The sequence below is a fragment of the Lynx canadensis genome, chromosome F2, assembly GCF_007474595.2.
Source record: "Lynx canadensis isolate LIC74 chromosome F2, mLynCan4.pri.v2, whole genome shotgun sequence".
In the NCBI taxonomy this organism is placed as follows: Eukaryota; Metazoa; Chordata; class Mammalia; order Carnivora; family Felidae; genus Lynx; species Lynx canadensis.
In genome coordinates, this window is record NC_044320.2 from 35,349,128 (window position 1) to 35,367,758 (window position 18,631).

Sequence of the window (18,631 nt, forward strand, 5' to 3'; positions counted from 1 at the left end):
AACCACACACGCTTGCTCAAAGTTTTCCCAGCTTTGTCTGACTTGAAAATAACAGACTTAAGCAGCTGTATTACCAAGAGCAGGATTCTCGGTCTAGGCTTCTCAGACCTAATTGGCAATGCCTGTGGGTCTTTACCTCGGCCTGGGAGACGCCTATGTTTGAGGGTCAAATGCAGGACGCAGGGGCGGCAGAGGAGGAGGGGGTGGTGTGATGGGAGTGTGGGCGTATGGGAGGGGCACCATTGGGAGCTGAGTACAGATCTGGGGAGGGGCTTCCGTCAGAGGAGGAGGCTCGAGAAGCTGAAACCCAAGTGTTCTGGTGCCCCAGCTAGACCCCTGGAAATTGCCCCGGAGTCTCCCCCGTTTCAGCTAGTCAGCAGCAGTCCTGAGGACCCGCTCTCTGTAAGTGTGCCAGGTGAATGGGCTGTGAGGAGCATGGGCTGTGCCGCCCAACTGCAGGCTCTGAGTTCTGGCTGGGACACGAGTAGCTCCCAGACCCTGGGCTCCTTACTTCTCTGTGTTTCCTGATCTGTGGCTTGAGGTTGATAAGAGGTAGCCGACCTATCTCTGGTTCGTTGGGCAGATAAAATGAATTAATACACGGAAAGCACTTCACACAGTGCTTTGTCATTAGTAAGTGCGGCATAAATGTGAGCTCTCGACGTTTGTTGTTGTTGTTAAGCCCCCTTTTCCCTCTTCCTGCTGCCACTGATTTAGTTGACGACCTTATCTCTTGCCTGAATTGCTCCAGTGGCCTTCACACCAGCTCCTTGCTCTGCATCAGGACGCGCCTGCCCCAGTCCATTCTCCGAACTGCAACTAGAATGCTCGTTTTGAAAGCAAAAATCTGACTCCAGTCATTCTGCTTAATTTCCTTCAGAGGTTTTCTGTGGCTTTTGGGGTAGAGTTCGGGCTCCAGGGAATTTCATGACCTCACTCTTGTTTCCTCACCAGCCTCATCTCCCAAGCCTCTCCTCGTGTAGCTTCAGCTCAACACTGAGCTGAGCTCACCCTTCCTCATCTGGGCAACTCCTGTGAATTTTTCCCTACTGCCTACCAGCAGACCTCTTGCCCCCCACCCCCACGTTCCCACCTAATTGTGCTGCCCTAGCTTGGCGGCCTGCATCATCATCTACACATCAATCAGTCTTCCCTACCTGCAGGTGCCTTGAGGGGTGGATTGTGGGCCTCAGAAAATGTTTGTTGAATGAATAAATAAATGCAGGTCAAACAACGTTTAATTCTTCTCACTAAAGCCAGAAACAAACATGGAGAATAATAGAAAGACAACACAATCTTTAGTATAGTACTGTACAATAAAAAACGTTGGGAAATAACTAAGGAATCAGATGTTGGTCAAAAGCAGTGTGGCATGCTATCTTGTCACCATTTCAGAGGTATTTGTTTAAATTATAAAGGGTCAGACTAATAATGGAGAGATGTAGTGATTTGAACTCTTCCCTTTACTCGTAAAAAGGTGGGGGATCTCACATTTGGCTGTGACGGATAGAGGTCTAGCCCTTTGAAGAGGTCCTGCAGTGAATGGTTCTGGAGGCAGAGGTGAATGTTACCACATGCATGGACTTTGTAGCTCTTCCTGGGATTGTGGCTTCCCCTGGAGTGTGGATTTCGGCTTGTCCTGGGATTGGTATGAAGAGAGCAGAGTTCCTCTGTTACATTTCAGGTGATTCAGTATGTTCTGTGGGTGCATTTCTGACTGAGGCAGCATTTCCAAGCGTTCCATTACCGGGTTCCCGGGATCCATGCAGAGGGAGCTAAGGTGGTTCCCAGTTGTCTGGGACAGCCTGAGTCTGATTTCTAGGCTCCAGAACGGGTGTGGGGGGGTTGTATAGCTGAGGAATCAAGAATGCTTGTTTACATTTTTAAAGGGCTGTAAACAAATCAAAATACAGAGAAGAATATGCAACAGAGACCATGCCTAAAATAATTACTACCTAGTGGTTTATAGAAAAACGTTGTCAACTGCTGTTCTGGAGCTGAGACCATAGGTTTCATTTCTCATATCATCTTTTTTAAAAAAATCTTTTTTTTAACGTTTATTTATTTTTGAGACAGAGAGACAGAGCATGAACGGGGGAGGAGCAGAGAGAGAGGGAGACACAGAATGGGAAGCAGGCTGCAGGCTCTGAGCCATCAGCCCAGAGCCCGACGTGGGGCTCGAACTCACGGACTGCGAGATCGTGGCCTGAGCTGAAGTCGGACCCTTAACTGACTGAGCCACCCAGGCGCCCCTCTCATATCATCTTTGATTGATTGATAGTGGCTGCCTAGAGACCCGGGCTGAATAGGAATCCAAGGCTGAATCCAGGCTCGGCAGGAAAGAGTGCTGTGATCAATTAGTGGTGTCTGTTGGGGTGTGGGATTAGACAGTGGTGGCATATAATCTTTGTCCTTACCACCCCTCTATCTGTGTCACCGTGAAAGAGAGTATCATTGAAGGATAATGAAGGCAGACGTCAGGGACAGAGCGCACCAATTTAAAAAGTCATCCTTAGAAGAAGCCAGGAAATTTCTACCATTACCATAAACTATCACTATAGTTAATATTAGTAGCTTCCATTTATCAAGTGTGTACTATGTATGTACGTGAGGATCCCATTTAAACTTTGTAATAATTTTTCAGGAGATACTTATTTTAATTAGGACTCAATTCTGTTCCAAGTGTCAAACAACTTTAAAAAAAAAAAAAAAAAGGAACGTTATTTTGTCTCTTCTAACTCTTCAGTCCAGAGAAATATACTTCAGGTATGGCTTAATCCAGGGTTTAAGCATCATTACCAGGACCTGGTGTCTCTCTCTCTCCATTTCTTGATTTGTTTTTTGAAGTTGGCACCATTTTTAGGCTCCATTTAAACCATTGTGGGCTTAAATCCAGCTAGAAAGTGAGAGTCTCTATTCCAGCATCGCTTGCAATGACTAGCTGTGACTTTATTGGCTTTGATAGGATCCAGTGCCTCTTCTTGTGGCTGGAGGGCCATATACTAGTAGAGCTTGGGCTTGGTCACAGGTTTTATCTTTGAGCCATAGGCTAAGGAGTAGGAGCAGGGTCATTTTCCAGAAGAACGTTGTTAGAATACGTTGTTATACTGTCACCAGAAGATGGGCCAATGGATGTTGGATTGCAAAGCAACAGATGTCCACTATAGTGCTGTTAGTATAGATGAGGGAAACAAGTTTAGGGACACTCAGTAACTTGCACAAGGACACATGGCTAGTAACCAGTTGAGTTCTGACTTGCAACCCACAATTTCTACACTTAGTATAATTATTCTACACTTAGAATTGTGAACAGAACAATTTTTTTTTTAAGTAGGTTCCATGTCCAACGTGGGGCTTGAACTCACGACCCTGAGGTTGAGAGTCTCATGCTCCACTGACTGAGCCAGCCAGGCGTTCCATTAGCAGAACAATTTGAAGTGAGGTTAGTAAAAAGCTCTGTCCTCTTATTTCTGAAAATATAGCTAACTGCAAGAAATGTTAGGTATTGGCTGGCTGGCTAGAAGATAGGAGGAAAAGGAAGACATACACTACTTTGGCTGGATTTTTACTCACATTTTCAACCAATATCTTTTGGTAGTTTCCACATGTTCAACACTGTGTTAAGTACCAGTGATATGTGATGAATAAGATCTAGTCTCCTACCTTTAAGAAGTTCAGATTTCAACATGAAATTGCAAGACGTCATTAGGGGACAGACTCATTGGAAGGAGGACCATGTGGGAGGAGGTGCAGGAGCAGAGCCCCCTTGGTGGGGACAGTGACCTTCCAGTGTGTTTTGCTGACATGTCCCCAGTACAGTGTTTTGTGTGATAGGCAAGCGATAAGCATTTCTTGAATGTTATTTTTTTTTATTGTGGTTAAATATAAATAACACAACATTTACCATTTTAACCATTTTTAAGTGTAAAGTTCTGTGGCATCAAGTACATTCATATTCTTGTGCAACTGTCACCACCATTCATCTCCAGAACTTTTTCATCTTTCCAAACTGAAACTCTAAACCCATTATATAAAAACTCGCTCCGCCCCCAACCCTCCCCCCAGCTCCTGGCAACCACCATTCATTCTTTCTGTCTATATGCATTTGATGACCTTAGGTACCTTATGTTAAGTGGAATCATACAGTATTTGTCATTTTGTGACTGGTTTATGTCACTTAGCATAATGTCTTGGAGGCTCATCCATGTCGCATCATGTGTCCAAATTTCTTTCCTTTTTAGGGCTGCATAATACTCCACTGTATAGATAGACCACATTTTATTGATCCATTCATTTGTCAGTGGGCACTTGGGTGACTTCCACCTTTTGGCTATTGTGAATAATGTGGCTATGAACATGGGTGTGTAAAATATCTGTTTGAGTCCCTGCTTTCAATTCTTTTGCGTCTGGGCCCAGAAGTGGAATTGCTGTATCATATGATTTTTCGAGGAACTGCCATACTGTTTTCGACAGCAGCTACCATTTTACATGCCCACCAGCAGTCTACACAGGTTCCAATTCCTCCACTTCCTTGCCAACACTTGCTGTTTTCGTTTTTTTTAAAAATATGCAATAGCCGTCCTAGTGGGTGTGAAATGTTTAGTATAGTATTAAAAGTAGGTTGGGATCAAATTGTGAGGGACGGTAGCAGAATCTGAATTTCATTTGGAGGAGCTATTGAGTATTTGTGGCAAGAGTATGATCACTTCCCCACGTTAAAGAGAGAGTAAAGAGAAGAAAGACAGCAGAAGAGTTAGGGGGTTATTTTAATTATTCAGATGAAAGAGAACCTAATAGTTTTCTCCACATTTATACAACTGTGGATATTACATTTATTGCCACACTAAATGGTATTGGACTTGGGGAGGAAAGGTAAATGTGGCACTGAGATATCTCATGACCAAAGATGCCACAGACAAGTTAAGTTGACTGCTGTTGCTAATAATGACAGTAATGATTCCAAATGCCTTTATGCACTTTCTGTGAACATGGCAGTGTTCTTAACATTAATTAATTGATTCTGATAAAATCCTTTCAACGGTTTATCAACCAGGGTCCCCTAAGGAGGCAGATGACATACTCAAAGGGCATAACTGAAGAAAGTTTAATGAAGGGACTATTTACAAAGATGTGGGCAGGGTTTTTTCTTTTTTAATGTTTATTTATTTTTGAGAGACAGAGAGAGAGAGAGAGAGAGACAGAGCATGAGTGGGGGAGGGGCAGAGAGAGGGAAACCCAGAATCAGAAGCAGGCTCCAGGCTCTGAGCTGTCAGCACAGAGCCCGATGCGGGGCTTGACCTCACAAACTGTGAGATCGTGACCTGAGCCAAAGTCAGACACTTAACTGACCGAGCCCCGCAGGCGCCCCATAAATATGTGGGCAGGGTTAAGGGAAATCACCAAGAGTGGCCAGCAATACATGTAAATCTTTACTACCCCAGCCCTGAAAGGGGGATGTGAGAGAGAGGTTTCTGGAATTACTCTTCAGTAGAGGAATATAGCTACACTCAAACTGTGGCCTGGTGTGGAGGCATCCAGATGAGGGTCCCCAACCACTCTTTTCTCCCCTCTCTGATTTCTGCTGGTGCCTCTCAACCTAACCAGAAGCCAGAGGGCAAGAAAACTTGATATAAGGACTACCTTGTATCTAGAAATGAGCCTCCTAGGGCTGAGAGTGGAGTGAGGCTGGATCTGGAGAGGAAAACAGAGAGGATCCAGCAGGAGGGAACGCTGCTATGATGATCCTTATGTCACAGGTGAGGGAACTGAAGCATCAAGAGGTTGAATGACCTACCCAAGGTCACTAATAACTAATGGGGCTGGGATTGAAACCCAGGGAATATTTCCACTGTACATCCAGTCAGATCTGGAATGTTAGGTTTCCCCCAGACCTGTGTGTTTAGATTCTTTGGGAATAATCTGATTTGTACAAACTTAGCTTGGCTCTCAAAATGTAGAGGAAGTGACTGCTCAGAATTTCCCCCTTTCCCCCCCTAAATAACAACACGTATTTCATATGTGTCATAACTGAATGATTGTATTGAGATTAAAAAAATATTTTCTGGGACGCCTGGGTGGCTCAGTTGGTTAAGCATGCGACTTCAGCTCAGGTCATGATTTGGTGGTCTGTGGGCTCGAGCCCTGCATCAGGCTCTGTGCTGACAGCTCAGAGCCTGGAGCCCACTTCAGATTCTGTGGCTCCCCCTCTCTCTGCCCCTCCCCTGCTTGCGCTCTGCCTCTATCTCTCTCAAAAATAAATAAAGCATTAAAAAATTAAAAAATATCTTTTCTATGTAATTGGTGGGGATAACAATAAGTCCTTGAAACCCGTGTGAGAAAGATATGTTTGTTTTGTTTTGCTTTTAGCGAAAAGCTCCGAAGGAGTTGACAGTGTAACCTGGCCGCTTAAACATTAATGAGACCTCGGGCTGCGTTATAGAAGAGTTTCCAGTACAAGGGAGATGGTATTTCCCTCTGTGCTATCCTGGCAGGAGTGAATGGAGAAAGAAAGCAATGTCTAGTGTGGGGTCACTAGTGGGCCCACCTCCCCCAAGGCATGACTAAAGGGCTTTCTAACCGGAAAAAGCTCTGTGCTTTTTTTTAATTTTTAATTTTTTATTCTGGGCTCAGAAGTAGGCTCCCTGTGCAAACAAAATGGGCTGCTTTGGAAGGCCTCATATTTTCCATTCCCGGAGGGTTGTGAGGCTGAGGCCATAGGTGAGAGATGTGGCTGAGGGCTTATGTTAGTTTCCTGTGGCCTCTGTAACAAATTACCACAAACTGGGTGGCTTAAAATAACAGAAATGTTTGTTCTCACCGTTCTGGAGGCCAGAAGTCCAAAATCAAGGTATTAGCACGGCTGAGCCTCCAGAGGCTTTGGGGGAGAAGTCTTTGCTCGCCCATGCCAGGGGCTGGTGGCTGGATTCTGTCATGATGCCCCTAGATTTGATTTACTGCTTGGGTTCTAGGTTCCTTGACACAGCAGGGGTTTTGTAAACACTTTTGATCTACTGAAATTTTATTGTAACTTTAAACCACCAAACAAACAAGACAGCTAAAAATCTACCATTCTTTGTTTCTGACATGGGGCGTGAGTGAAAGAGGCTATCAAAAACCAGTCTGACCCCTGCCTCAGATGGAAGCTTCCTTGCTTTGCTTTGCCCAGTGGCCTTCGAGGAAACGAATGGGAGAGAGACACTGGCCCTGTTCTGGCTTCTCACCTGGGGCTTTCCCAGATGCTTTCAAAATGATGCTCAGAGGAAGGCTAAGGATTTTGGCGTCTTTCAGGAAATGGAAACAGAAGCAGTATAGGCTCTAGTTTCTAGGCTTTCGGAAAGCATCAGTTTAGAAATATAGTTTGTAAGTTTTGCTGACCCATCAATGAACCTTTTATGTGTGGGTTTTCAACACTTTGTCTCAAACTGGGGCTTATGTATACCAGGAAAACAAGGCAAGGTCAAGGGTAGCTTTGGCAATTACCTGGCTAATTTGAAGACTACATCCCATCAAGTGGGGTACATCAAGAGTCCACCCCAGGGCATAAATTATTCTGCTTATTTGTCTGCATTGATCTCATTAACTGAATAAAGAGCCAAAACCCATTCCCTCCGTGCTGTGGAGAGGCCCTAGTTAAGTTCCGTTTCTCTCCAGGGGGCAGCTTACTTGGGTTTCTCAGCCACTTTGCAGTTTGACTTCAAAACAGAAAGAAGAAAGAAAAAAAAGGTAAAATGTTCCCTCACTTTATTGTGTTATATATTCTGCTGTATCATTGTGACTCTGGTTAATATTAACTTTGGGTCTGTCTGCTTTGAATAATATACCTGGGATCTTGTGATACTTACAGAATTTAGTCTTACCAGCTGAGGAAAATGGTTTGCCTTTCCCGAAGACCAGCTACATAATCTGTGGGGCCCTGGTTTAAAGATTATCAAGAATTTCAAAATGGTGTCAGCAGAGCGTTACACCAAGTGTGGGGCCCTTCCAAGCACGGGGCCTAGTGTAACTAACTACCTAGGGCACTTTCCCATGAACTGGCACCAGCCTCACACATATGCTGAGCTAGACCCCTTCTTACTAATATAGCACCTCACATGCTCCTGCAAAGGTCAGTAAACTGACCAGGCCAGTTCACTCTGCCTCAGTGGGAACACACTCTTATGTAGGAACAAGGACATGGCAAGCAGGCTGGATATCCCTTAAAAAAAAATTTTTTTTAATGTTTATTTATTCTTGAGAGAGCGAGCAAGCAGGGGAGGGGCAGAGAAAGAGGGAGACACAGAATCCAAAGCAGGCTCTAGGCCCTGAGCTGTCAGCAAAGAACCCAATGCAGGGCTTGAACTCAGTAACTGTGAGATCATGACCTGAGCCGAAGTCGGATGCTTAACCGACTGAACCACCCAGGCGCCCCAGGGTGGACATCTCTTGTCGGCTCTTTCTTCCATGTCCTCTTTCCTCCTGTATCCACCTGCTCTGTGCCCTGAGACGCATCAAGGGCAATCTTTGTCTTTGATTTCTGGTATAATTTGGCCAGTGGTGGATCCAGCCCACCCCTGGGAGAGTGGGAGGAGAGTGGGGGAGGGTGCGTTCCCTCCTGCTGGCTTGCATACTGCAGGTTGGTTTCTTCTGTATGCTGAAGGCCACAGCTCATGCCAGGGGTCTTCTCCATCCAGCCTTCATCTTTGGAATTCCTTTATCCCCCACCCCCAGTCATGCACTCAGGCCTAGGGATGGTAATGACTTCCTGCTGTTGCCAGCCTTCCCTGCTTTTCTATACCCTTCATTACACTTTTCTCAGTAGTCTCTCCAATAGGACTCTTCAGTAGGATTAAAAAGCACCCCCTGTTTCCTACCTGGGCCTCAGCTGGTTCAGCAGCCCTCTGCCAGGGTTGGGCCATACCTTGCACGGCTACAGAGCAGAAGGAGAAGCTGATGGCTCTGGTAACTGACTTTTGCGCCAACTCCTGGTAAGCTTGGGCCAGCAGGAAGCCATATGTCCACATCCACAGTGGCAGGGAGCACACACTTCGGAGTCAGGCATTTGAATTCTCTGGTCATACTTGGGACGAGTCCTATAAAAATGAGCATAATGATAGTTCTTCACTTCTAGGGTTGTTTTGAGCATGGAGTGAGATCACCAGGCACGATGCCTGGTATACAGTAAGTGCTCCGGAAGCATGGGTGTTTTTACACAGTTTCTATGGAGTGTCTCACCGGAGGGGATACACTGTCTATACTTTGTCTCTGATCAGAACTGCAGCACTTACTGCCTGGATTACACGGATGATTATCAACTTTTCACTGCTTCATTGTTGTTTTGGGTATTATTTCTGTCTTCTCCATTAGATTGTAGTAATCTGGGAGCTAGGGATTTTATCTCATGCAATTTTTTTGAACTGATCTAAGTTCTCAACCTGGTTGCCAGCACATTGTTAATTGGTCAAGAAATATGTCTTGGTTAAATATAAGGCCATATAGTTTATTATTCGTACCGGGAAGCCTTTGAAAGTGGGGGAGGAGCACTTTTTAATAATCACACCAAAACAAGAGGGACAAGCAGGGGCGGTTTTAGGCAAACCGGCCATAGAAGCCCTCTAGTTAAGTGAGACTTAAGATAGTTTTCCAAATGTTGTTTTAAAATTTGCCAGCCGACACTCTTTTGTATTAGTCTGCTTTTGGTTTATGAGATAAAAACATGAGTTTTAAAAAACATAGGAAAGGTATGTTTAACATTCCTAATAGATTTTTGGGCCAAATTTGAGGCAATGAGTTAGGATTTCTTCCTCTCCTCTCCTCCTTCTCCTCTTTCTCCTCCTCCTCCTCCTCCTCCTCCTCCTCCTCCTCCTTCTCCTCCTCCTCCTCCTTCTCCTCCTCCTCCTCCTTCTCCTCCTTCTCCTCTTCTCCTCCTTCTCCTCTTCTCCTCCTTCTCCTCCTTCTCCTCCTTCTCCTCCTCCTCCTCCTCCTCCTCCTCCTCCTCCTCCTCCTTCTCCTCCCAGATTTTATTTTTTTAAGTAATCTCTACACCCAACGTGGGGCTCAGACTCACAACCCTAGATAGAGCCATGTACTCCGCTGACTGAGCCAGCCAGGCACCCCAAGAGTCCGGGCTTCTCGTACAGTTAGACACCTACCTTTGTATCTTACTATCCTACTTTACAATGGATACCTACTTACACAACTTTCTTGTGTGCCTACCTTTTTTCTTTTTTCCATATATGGTCTAATGATTGTCCTTCTTGCAATAGTGATCATTTATGTTCAGAGATGGCAAAAATAGATGTATATACGTGTATTTTTCTGAGCATCTTTTTGTATTTCTGGTTGCCTAGGTGACATTTCCAAGAGAACGTGGTGCTAATCTGCTATTATTACAGCAGAGATAAGATGGCAACTATTTTTAGTCCCTTTTATACCTCTCTTTTTCCCCACCAGCCCATTTCATTGGTTTATTTCTCCCGTTTCCATTATTGGAAGGCCACATATAACTTCCTTCTTCCAGTTCTGATCTGGGGATGGTCACTTTTGGAAAATTGATGTAGTAATTCAGTACCTCCTTCATTCAGAATTACTAAATCTGTACTGATAGTCGATTCTGTTGGCTAGTTGATACCAGTTGTTTTTCTCACAGATCGTCCAAGCCAGCCTTAGGCAGGAGATATTTTTGGTAGAAGTAAAAAAGAACGTGGATGCAATCTGTAGTGCTATAGCAGAAAGAGCATATCCACTCTGAGGCTGGATTAGCCTGGTTTTGGTCTTGGCATTGTCCCGTATTAGCTGCGTGACCTCCTGGAGCTTGTACCTTTAGGTAACAACTGGGGTGACAGTGGTGCTGCTTCCTGGGGTTGTTGTGAGGGTTGAGAAGGTTAAGTGTGTAACACATGCGAGCATGAGCTCAACATCTCACATGCAGAAGTTCTTCTGCTGCTGTGGCTGTTCTTTACTAACAAAGGTGTAAGTATACCACCTTTCAGAAAATACTGTCACGCAAGTTATTGCGAATACTTGAATTTACTAAGGAGATGTATTGGAGGGATCATTATTTTCTTCACTAAATTTTGTTTTTACTAAAATCTTTTACCAGGGTACCTGGGTGGCTCATGCGGGTGAGCATCTGACTGTTGGTTTCGGCTCAGGTCATGATCTCACGGTTCATGGGTTCGGGCGCTGAGTCAGGCTCTGCGTTGACAGGGTGGAGCCTGCTTGGGATTCTCTCTCTCCCTCCGTCTTCCTCCCTCTCTGCTCCTCCCCTGCTCGTGAGCTTGTTCTCTCTCTCAAAAAAAAAATCTTTCACTAAGATTTTTTTATAAATCAGTGTTAATATTTGGAATATTTTCTTTCATTATTTTTTTAAAGATTTTATTTTTTAAGTAACTTTGCACCTGACGTGGAGCTCGAACTCACAACCTTGAGATCAAGCGTCACATGCTCAACTGACTGAGCCAGCCAGGATCCCCATTCTTTCATTATTTTTATGTAAAGATATATATGATATGTATCTCTGAAGTACTATGCAATAAGGGATTTGGAGTGTCTATCTGACCATTAAATGCACCTGAAGGGGAAATATTTAGCCTAACTCAGTATTAGGGAGAGGGCCTGAAATACTGCACCAGGAATCTGAGATATTACTTTGGATTGTATGGCAAGTGTGAGAGGAGAGATGGACTTTAATCTGTTGTTATTTAAAATAATTTAATATTGGGGCACAGTCCTGGCTCAGGGTCCTTTGGTTCTCACTCTTTTGCAATGTTATTCTATTTAGGTAAATAGATTTATCATTATCACTTAGATTAATCATTTGATAAATGAGGTAGACTGCTGCATCATTGTCCTGCGGTGTGGCTTGGTGCCCTTGAGGACAGAGAAGGTGAGATGGACAGACAGACACACACACACACATACACACATTTCTTTAGACATGTGATCTAAAGTTTCTAGTAGAACATTTACAGGAAGTGCTCTTTGATAGGGTTTTGCACTGGGACTTGTCCGAAGAGAAGGTCTGGGATGTGGGAATCCTGTGATGTTAAGTTCCCACTGCCTCACCCTTTGGAAGACATGACAGTCACTTCCAAGCCAGGCCAGAGGACAAGCAGTGAGAATCAGAATGCAGTTCTGGCCTCTGAAGTGTCTTGAGAGAGCAACAGGAAGACTGTGCCTTAGATTTTTTTGAATGCAGTCATTTAAAGTATATGTTCCCTAGACCTTGAGCACTGTTTCCTCCATACCCTCGACCTTGTCATTATGACAGTAGGGCATTGTCATGAAATAAGATCTGCATACTTTAGAAAATTAGAAGGAAGGAAAAAATGTTACCATAACCCAAATATTCAAAGGCAAACATGGTTAATATTTGGAACATTTCTTTTCATTATTTTTATAAAGAAATATTTTTCTTAGTTACCTAGTCATATTTTTGTGTAATTTAAAAATTAATTTTCTATTTTGCCATATACCCTGAGCTGTGATATTGTGATATAATAAGAAATGTATATTGGGTCCCTGTCTTCAGTTCCTGGCACAGAGCTCCTTAAAAACCCTTGGAATTTCTGAGTGATAGGGGTAAGAAGAGTATGTCCAGGGAGGGAAAAGGGACTGGAGAGCCAGTTCAGTCACCAGTAGCCTATAATTTAATCAATCGTGTCTACATAACGGAGCCTCCATAAAATACCGTATGATTTCACTCATATATGGAATTTAAGAAACCAAACAAAGGAGCAAAGGGCCAAAAAGATAGAGGGGGGCAAACCAAGAAACAGACTCTTAACTATAGAGAAAAACAGGTGGTTACCAGAGGGTAGGTGGGTGGGGAAATGGGTTAAAGAGATGATGGGGATTAAGGAGCACACTTGTGATGAGCACTGGGTGCTGTATAGAAGTGTTGAGTCACTATATTATACGCTTGAATTTACTAATATTACACTGCATGTTAACTAACTGGAATTTAAGTAACAACTTAAAAAAAAAGCTTAAACAATGGGGTTCAGAGAACTTCCAGGTTGCTGTGCACATCAAGGTGCTGGTAGGTGGCTTGCCCAGAGAAAACATGGAAGCTTTACACCCCTTCCTCCATACCTGGTTCTATGCAGCTCTTCCATCTGGCTGTTCCGGAATCATATCCTTTCACAGTAAACTGGCAATCTAGCAAGTAAATTGTTTTTCTGAGTTCTGTGAGCTAGTCTTGCAAATTATTGAATCCAAGGAGGGCATCATAGGTACCCCTGATTTATAGCCAGTTGGTCAGAAGTACAAGTATCCGAGACTTACAACTGGCATCTGAATTGGGGGGCAGTCTTATGGGACTGAGCCCCCCAGTCTGTGGGGTCTGTGCTAACTCTGGGATTATAGGACACAGTCGGCATCCAGAGAGTTGAAGAATTTGTTGGTGTGGGAAAAAAAAAAAAACAAAAAACCCTCACACATTCGTGTCAGAGGTAAAAAATGAGAGTAAAAGAGATGGAAGTTTTTGCTTCTATGAGAATTTTGTATTTTGCTATATGTTTTTTGTAGACAGTGTTTAATTGGGCATGTACTATTCCATCGAATGGATATACCTCAGTTTACTTAGCCGTCCCATTTGGTCAAAATGTTAAGTAGTTTTTTTGTTCTATTTTTGCACAAAATCTTTTTCTCTATATAAGATTATAGCCTATAATATATTTCCAGTGGATTTAGTAGGTTGGATGTTTGAACTTTTTTTTTTTAATGTTTATTTATTTTTGAGATAATGCGCAAGACAGAGTACACGTGGTGGAGGGGCAGACAGAAGGAGACACAGAATCTGAAGCAGGCTCCAGGCTCTGAGCTGTCAGCACAGAGCCGGCCGGATGCGAGGCTTCAACTCACAAACCGTGAGATCATGACCTGAGCCGAAGTCTGACACTTAACCAACTGAGCCACTCAGGCGCCCCGGATCTTTGAACTTTTGTTAAAAACTCTTGACTCACTTTGCCATTTGCTTTCTAAATGCAAATTTGGAAAATAATTTGGAAATTTAAGCAGTTTGTGTTGTATGATTGTGTGGGTTTCGTCTACTTTTCTCTTACCTTGGATATCATCACTTTGACATTTTGTTTTTTCTAATTTGGTCACCAAAAATACTTTATTTGCCTTTATATTTCTTTGATTACTAGTGAGGCTGAACATTTCTTTTTCATATTGTATACTAGCTGCATTTCTTCTTTTCCTAATTTTCTGTTACATATTCTTTGCCTTTGGATGTTTTTCTCATCAGTTACAATTTTTTTTTTTTTCAAATTACAATTCAGGACAAAGACACACAAAGGAAGGGCTTTCCTGGCTGGCCTTTACTCCCATGCCTCCCTGGTAGCCAGTGTTAAAGGCCTGAGTTGTGTCTCCTCCCCTTTCTCCTTGTTGGAGCATATAAATACAGCCTTCTTAAAATACAAAAGGGGCTCATTTTTTATTACCAAAACAGTCATAGTATACAAATTTTTCTGTAAACTTGCTTTGTTTTTCCCTTAAAACATATGGGCATAAGATCCTTAATAATATGTAATAAAATATCTTCAGACACATTTGCTATGATTATTTCCCCAGTGTATTTATTGCTTGCCCATTGATTATAGTTTTTCTGTTTTTACGTGGGTAAATGTTTCACCATAATTTCTTCCATTGATAGGACAGCCTGCTGCATTCTTTCAGAGGGTTTGATAAATAATCAGCTCTGTTTTCTACGGGTTTTAAAGAATTCTTCACATTAAAAAACCCGTATTATTATTTAACTCAACTATAATTTATTTTGGTGGAGAGCAAGGAGGAAATGAGGAGGTAAAGTGATTATTTCTCTCTTTTGACTTGCGAACCAGTTGTCCCAACACCCTTTACTGAATGGTGCTTTGTGTGCGTGTGTGTTTTTTAAACTTTCTATAAAGCAAATGACCTTTTTTGTGCATTTTTTCCAACTATAAACAAGTGGCATTATAATCAGAAGGGTCTTTTCTAAGGGAAGGATGATTTTTCATTTTCCTAGAATGAGGTGGTTACGCTGAAAATAACTTAGTCCCATTGGGCCCAGATTTTGCCTTGTAACTTGGACATGACCAGGCAGCTTGTGGGTGTTGTCTGAGAAGGCTGGAGTGCACCTGTTCATCCGTCTCTACTGTGATGCCACATGGTGGTCGGGCGACAAATATAATCTCATTTTACAGGTGAAGAAGTAAGCAAATCTCAATGAGTTGCTCAGGGTTATTCTTGCTTTTCAATCTGACGGTTCGCTATTTTCTATTAGGCTATCTGTCGTTCTGTTGTTTCTTCTGATTTCCTTTTATAGTGATAAATTTATCTTTGAAACTTCAAGTCTGGTTGGCTAGTTTGAGCACCACATGGAGAATCTCAGGGAGGTCATAATGGTTTTGCCTAGAAACAAGGGCTCTTCCAAGAGTATTATTATTTATTTAATAAGCATTGTTGTGTGTCTGCTCTATTCAAGGCACTCTGCCAGATGTCATGGGAAATATAAGGTGAATAAACACTTTTTACTCTCCTTAATGGATTTACACTCATTACTTTAGCATTGTTTTAGTTATTTTTCTTAAATTGGGTCCTTCACTAAAGGATATCAATATTTTATGTTACACTCACTGTAATGTCTTGAAACCCCATGACAGGGGATGATGTTTTCTATTGAGCAAGTCTTGTGAGTGCATTGGATCCTGGACCCTATTCAAGCACTGCTGTGAGGTACTTAAAACACCTGAGGACTTGACTGATGCATATTTTATAAGCTAAGACGGCCTGGAGACCTGCAGTATCAGTGTCTCCTGTTTCTAAATACACTTTTCAGCCCCAGCTTCTCTTCCTTTGGACATTTAGGTTACTCATTTGGCCAACCAGGATCTAAAAATAAACCTAGAAACTTTGAGAGGTTTTTTTTTCGTGGCTGATTGATGTGTGTTTTTGTGTATTCCAAACTGCGCTGTGTAACTATTTACTTTTGCATTATGTAGAGCACTTAGCAACCAACAGTGGAAATGAAAGCTAAGAGCACAGGCAGTCCCTGGCTGAGCTGGGGGAACGGGCCAGCCCAAGCCTCAGAGAATTCTGCTCCCCTCCCCCCTAATTCCTGCACACTGTGGCCCTGGCGTTCACCCTGCTGGCCTCAAGTTCCTGCTTTTTGCCTTCTCTGCTGGTGACCAAGTGGGGACCAGAAGGAGGGACCAGAAGGACCCCTCCTGCTCCTACCCTTACCCATTTTGGTGCCCTTAGCTGGTCAGTGTGGGTGGGGTGAGAGGAAGGAGGGCAGGCCTTGGCCACCACTGATGTCTTGGCACTGGTGACAGTCCTGTAGGGTCAGAAGCCCTGAAACACTATGTCTTATTTGGAACTCTGAATGCATTTTCATAAAGGAGGGTCACAAGTTATGTCTGGACTGTGCAGGACCCACAGGACAAAACTATGTAATCCCCTAGGAATTCTGGGGTTAGAATGGCTGTTTTAGGGTGACATAGTCAGTGCTTAACATTGTTGTTAGGAGAGAAGACATTCTAGATTCTAAACATTCCAGGTTGGACCTTGATCAGAAACTTAGAACATGATCAGCTTGTAAGTCAAGGGACTGACTGTAGAGTCAGAAAGTGGCTTATTCCCACGCAGAAATGTCTTCTAGCCTGAAACACTGGAGGGTTCTGACACATTCAGTTCTTCTCTCCCTTGGCCCTTTTCTGCAGCTGTAAGAATACATGAGTTCTCTGATTTTTAGAGTAGTGATTGTTCTCAAAAACTCACATCCCGAGTCTACCAAAAGGAGGGAGAGAGAAAGACCTAGGGAATATAGATTTCATCCTTTGATTATTACCTTTTAGCCAAGAATGCAAAACCAAATACACCAGGGTCTTTGCGAAAAGTTCTTTTTTCCTTAAGAAAAAACTTCTGTTCCTTTCTCAGGGCTCCTGTATGCCTCTTATTATTAATGCATGTTGGGGAACAGATTTGAAACATATTTGTGTGGATTTAAAAAATATATACATATATTTTTTGCTGTGGAAATAGAGGGTTTTTTTTCTAAATAAAAAAGGATCTTTGAAAGGTGGTTTATATTATCTTTCTTTTTTATTTTTTTCATAAAAAATATTTATTTATTTTTGGGAGAGAGAGGAAGAGACAGAGCGTGAGCAGGGAGGGGCAGAGAGAGAGGGAGACGCAGAATCTGAAACAGGCTCCAGGCTCTGAGCTGTCAGCACAGAGCCCGATGCGGGGCCCGAACCCACAAACCATGAGATCATGACCCGAGCTGAGGTCAGATGCTTAATCAACTGAGCCACCCAGGCACCCCAGATTTATATTATCTTTCTTTAGCAAAATCTTTTTTTTTTTTTTAAGGCCGGAAAGCATGGATCGATAGTTCAGAATGATAAAGTCTGTACAGTTGTTTGTGTAGCTTTCACAGGAGGGGACAAAACAGAGTAAAACCCTCAGCCACTAGGTGAATGTTTTTCCAACCTCAGAAGGAGTGGGCCTGCTCAAAACAGGAAGTAATCACAGTACAGTCGTTTGAGTAATGAGAGAAGGCTTCTGGATTTGGCTTAGTTGTTTCCTTCATGCGAAAAGCCAGGACAGTCTATAGACATTCTCTTGTTTCTCGCAGCATCTGCATCTTTTGTGGGGCACACACAATGCACCCCCAGGCAAGCTGCAAGCAGTTGCAGACAGAGAAGTCTCGGGTGTTGGCCTATCAGCCCTTGTAAATGGAGTTAACTGGTGCTGGGGGTCAGTGTGGGACCGAAGAGGAACAGGGCATGATACAGAAAGAGGACGAGAACATTGTACTCTCTTTCAAGTGTTACCAACTCAGCACTTTCATGGCTAAGTCTTCCCCCTGTTAAAGAGGATTTTACACTGTAATTATATTTGGACATCGACAATTCTATATATGTTGTGTAGAAATAGAGTTATATTTAAGTTAATCATTTAGAGAATTGTTGCTTTAGTTTGGGCCCTCTCAGTTGTCAAGGACTAGAATATCACTACACTAATTCAAGTACAAGGGGCTTATTGTGACAATGACTATTCCTATCATTACATTATCCAGAGTATATTATCACATAGACTTTTCTCCCATACCCGGGGAGGTAGGGTGTTATCTCTATTCTACTCAGTAGAAGGAAAGGTGTAGAGAATGTGGCCTTAGGCATGTGAGTGGGCAGAAGGAGTCAAGACTCACGCCCAGGTGGTCACTTGGGAGCCATACTCTCTAACTCATGTACGACACTGCCCCTTGAAAGGATTCTGTGCCTGTGAAACAGAGTATAGCTGGGTCTCATGGGGGCCAAAACAGCAGACAGGAAAACTGGGAATGGGGTAATTATCTTTTTCAGAGGTCATGTGGTCTCTGCTCAGTTGGCTTCTCTCTTTTTCTCTCCTATCTTCTTTTGTTGCTTCATTTTACATATGGCCTCTGAATCGCCAACCCATGAAGCCGCTGGCTGAGACCTCAGTATCTCCTGGCTCTAACTCATAAGTGAGAGTTTGGTCCAGCTCACTGAGCCAGGCCATACAATCAATGGAGCCTGGCCAGCAAAATAATTAGCTACCTTTGGGTTGGTTGTTCATCCCAGGTCCATTGGTGACTGCTTTGTGCACAGACTTCTTCAGCACCGTTTCTCTGAGCAGGGGA

The 18,631-nt window shown here is 43.2% G+C and overlaps 1 protein-coding gene across 2 annotated transcripts in view; it reads left to right on the forward strand.

Moving 5' to 3' along the window:
* The first annotated feature begins 318 nt into the window (after positions 1 to 318).
* NCALD (neurocalcin delta) overlaps positions 319 to 18,631 on the forward strand; it is a 401,347-nt gene continuing 383,034 nt past the window's right edge. For both annotated transcript variants that reach the window (XM_030303777.1, XM_030303776.1), the window contains exon 1: positions 319 to 402. The gene's annotated coding sequence lies outside the window, so the exon portion shown is untranslated. The remainder of the gene's footprint in view (positions 403 to 18,631) is intronic.